Genomic DNA, 4,288 nt, shown 5'->3' on the forward strand with positions numbered 1-4,288 from the left:
GCAAAGGACACACTGACAAAGGAGATTAATCAGAACTGACTTTGACAAGCACTGTGGCAATTGGACAATTAAAACAGACATTCGGATGGCGGGGAAGAAGAACAAATTGGGGAGGAGGGTAGAGAGAATGGTGCAGCAATGAAGGAATGAAAACCCAAAATCCCTGTAAATGTTCATTAAAATGAATAAAATTTACTAACAATTTAAAAAAAAGGATTATAGCTTTCAATATGGATTACATCTCAATATCATGGAAACAAAATTTCTCACTACTAGAACAAAAGGCAACAGCATAATAGATGGAGAAAAGGTTGACATTGTCAATGATTTAATTTTACTTGCATCCATAATAAACATCCATAGGTAATAGCAGTCAAGAAGTCAAAAAGCACGCTATATTGGAGAAGTCTGCTGCCAAAGCCTTCTCCAAAGTGACAAAGAACAATGATGTCAGTTTAATGAATAAAGTGAAGCTGATATAAGCCATGATCTTTTCAACTACTTCCTAAGCATTTTAAAATTGGAAAATTAATAAGAATGGCAGAAGAAACAATGCCTTTGAGTTGTGATGTTGGATAAGAGTATTAAATATCTCAAGAATTGTCTAAAGAACAAGCAAGTCTGTTTTGGACAAAAGGAAGCCAGAGTGCACCTTAGAGGCAAGGATGGTGAAGCTTCATCTCATTTACTTTGGACATATTCCCAGGAGGAACCAATCCTTAGAAAGAGAAATTACACCAGGAAAAGTGGAGTGTCAAAGAAAGAGAGGAAAATCCTTAACAAGATAGACTGACAAAGCTACTACCCGAACGAGCTGGATCATGACAGAGATTGTCAAGATGGATAGGACAAGGTTCAGATCTGCTGTTCACAGAGTTGCTAAAAGCCGTAGTTGACTCGGTGACACCTAACAACATATACACAAACACATACTTCTTTTAGTGGTTTTGCTCCTCTAAAGAAAGAAACAAGCCGGAGACAAGTATGATTAATAGTAGTAGAAGAGAGGCAGTGGAAAAGGCATCAAGAAGAACTTTCTAATCATGTTAAATGTGAGACAATGAAGAAGACTGTGGTGTCTCCTGGCAAGAGGGCAAGTTTCCAGGAGAAGGTGAGGCACAGCTCCAGGCTAGCCTGTGTCTTGGCCTTGAGAAGCTGCTGGTTACCTTGCTTTGAGCAAGACTGACGTGAAAGCTTAATGGTTACATCCAGCTGGAACCTCACACTGAGCTTCTCAATGATACATTCTAGTGTTTCTCCATCCCCTGCACAGGTATATGCTGCCAAGCCCCTGAGCTTTCAAGTCTCAAGTCTTATCAAATGTCAATTTCCTTGGCATCAACGTATGCTCTTTTTGTGTTGGTCTCAGAAGAGATGAGTCCCTGAAATTACTCTTCTCCAGACAAACAATTCCACTGTTCCACTGACCCTCTTACCTTGGGTTCGCACGTAAATGTGGTACTTATTCATAGGGACCTTCTGCTGGATTTATAAGACTATAAATCATAATGGGAATAGGCTGAACATCTTACTCACACAGAGCCATCAGTGGACTGGAACCACTGGAAACACAAGGCCCTAGGGTTAGCAAAGCAACATGCTGTGGACAACACCAACAGTTTCCCTATGTCTTTCAGACAGAAACATCTAGGCAAAAAGCACAAGCCCTAGGATCAAAATGTGTAACACTGACAAGTAACTGTTCTCTAAATCAAATGATACCATGATATTATAAAATGATATCATGCATATTAAATTACTTTATAAATTCTAAATATTGTTGTTGTTGTTATGTGCCGTCGAGTCGTTTCCGACTCATAGCGACCCTATGCACAACAGCCCTAAACCCTGCTCTATCCTGCGCCAACCGCACTGCCTCTGACACACCCATCCCGATTACCCCAGTCACTGAATCGATCCATCTCATAGAGGGTCTTCCCCTCCTGCGCTGTCCCTCCACCCTCCCAAGCATGATGTCCCTCTCCAAGGACCCGTCCCTCCTGGCAACATGTCCAAAGTATGTCAGACGAAGCCCCAGAATCCTTGCCTCCAAGGAGTAGCTTGGTTTAATCCTCTCCAAGATGAATCTGTTTGTTTTCCTGGCAGTCCATGGTACATTCAGTACCCTTCTCCAGCACCACATGTAAATCCCTCCTATGAAGCCTTTATTTTGCATTTCTAACATCCTCAATGTCCAAATACTCAACAACACAATCAAATGCAAATTACCTGAGGAAGGAGACATCCAATTTATGGATTTAGGTTTCGTAATGGGAAGACTTAATTAATGGCTGGCTTTTTACTACATATTATGTGTTAAGATTACATTTCTCCAGCCCCTTTACCCCATCCTATCATAAAACACAGTCAATAAGAAGGGAAAACAAGGAAGGAGAAGACTAATTTTTGAATCCATCACCAAATCCAATGAACTTTGCCTCCTAATAACATCTCAAATCACTGCTGGGTGACTAGTCAAAACTCATTCGCACTTTATTCTTTTGATTTGCTTACAAAGTTCGTATACATCGTGTTTCATACTATCTTTCCCAATCTACTCTTAAGGAACTCTGGTGGCATAGTGTATCAATCTCCTCCGTAAAGATTTACAGCTTCTACAACGCTATGATTCACTGTGAGTGAGAACTGATTTGACAGCAACTGGCAAACCTGCTTTCAGCTCTTCCAGTCACCCTTGTAACTAGAAGCCACTTTAGTCTATTTTAGTTAAGGAGATGTATGTGTCAGTCTGATGAAAGTATCCGGCAAATATTTTTCCATCTTTCTTGGCTTGACCACAGCCAAGATGCCTGGAACTACAGCAGATCTTTTGCCACTATGAGGGAAAGGCCCAAAAGTTACTGGAGATGCTAGTCCTACCATCATGGAACATCATGGAATGAAGATAAGTAGTTGCCTTCCCCTCCAGACCTACATGTGATAAAAAAAGACCATCCCTCTTTATTTAAACACTATTAGTCAGATTTTCTGTATTTGCAGAAGCTAACCCAGCAACTTCAGAACATCATCTCCTGCCTGAACTTCTGCAAAATCCTCCTAAATTGTCTCCCTGCTTCTGTTCTTACCCTGTTCCGATCCAGACGATCATTCGGAAATAAAAATCTGATCATGTTCTTTCTCTGCTCAAAACTCTTCATTGGCTTATTGATGTTCTTGGGATAAAAAGCCTTAACCTGTTCAGCAAGGCCTGCAAGGTCTAACCCCCCTACATTTCCTACAGCCTCTCACAATATTCAATCTCCCTTGCTCTCTCTGCTCCAGCCTTGCCTGTTCTTTTTCAGTTCCATGCTCCCTCACATCATGGGGCACATTCCCCCTGACCAGAAAGCCTTTCCTGCCCACCTCTGCCCTGATTAACTCCTACACACCCTTCAGATCTCAGCTCCATTGTTGCTTCCTCAGGGAAGCTTTCTCTGGCCTCCCTGACTAGGTCAGATCCCCCTGCTGTTTGCTCCCAAGGCCCATACCATTCTTATCATCGTTACCATTTTAAATTTGTGTGATTCTGAGATTGTCTCTTCCATTAGAATGTAAGCACCATAGAGCGCAGGAATTCTATTCATTTTATTCACTGCATTATTCCTAACCCCCTAGAACAATGCTTGAGGACAGTGGTGGCTCAATGGTATAATTATCCATGTAGGAGACTTTAGCTCAATTCCCAAGCAAATGCACTTTATGCAGAACCAACATTCATCAGCGGAAGTTTGCATGTAGTCTCCAGAGTACTAAAGAGCAATGATGTCAGTCTGGAGACTAAGGTGCACCTGACCCAGGCCACAATCTTGGACTGCTAGAATAAACAAGTTTGTCCTAGAGAGAGTGAAACCAGACTTCTCCTTGGAGGTAAGGATTCTGGAAGCTCCATCTGACATACTTTGGGCATGTCACAAGGAGGGACCTATCCTTGGAGAGGGACATGCTTGAAAGGATGGAAGGACAACACAAGGAAGGAAGACCCTGGATGAGGTGGACTGACTCAGTGACTGGGGTAATGGGGGTAGCTGTGTCAGAGACAATGACATTGGCTCAAGATAGAACAGGGTTCAGAGCTGTTGTACATACAATCGCTATGAGTCACAAGCAACTCAACAGCACATAACAACAACAACAACATGATGCTGAATAGATTTCAGTGGAATTTCCAGACTAGACAAACTAGGAAGAAAGGCTTGGCAACCTACTTCCAAACTCAACCAATGAGAACCCTATGAATCATGGGGGCCCGATCCACAATGGATCATGAGAATGGCACAGGGCCAGGTAG

Source organism: Elephantulus edwardii, unplaced genomic scaffold (genome assembly GCF_000299155.1).
Source record: "Elephantulus edwardii isolate Elephantulus edwardi_28Jun2011 unplaced genomic scaffold, EleEdw1.0 scaffold00049, whole genome shotgun sequence".
NCBI lineage: Eukaryota > Metazoa > Chordata > Mammalia > Macroscelidea > Macroscelididae > Elephantulus > Elephantulus edwardii.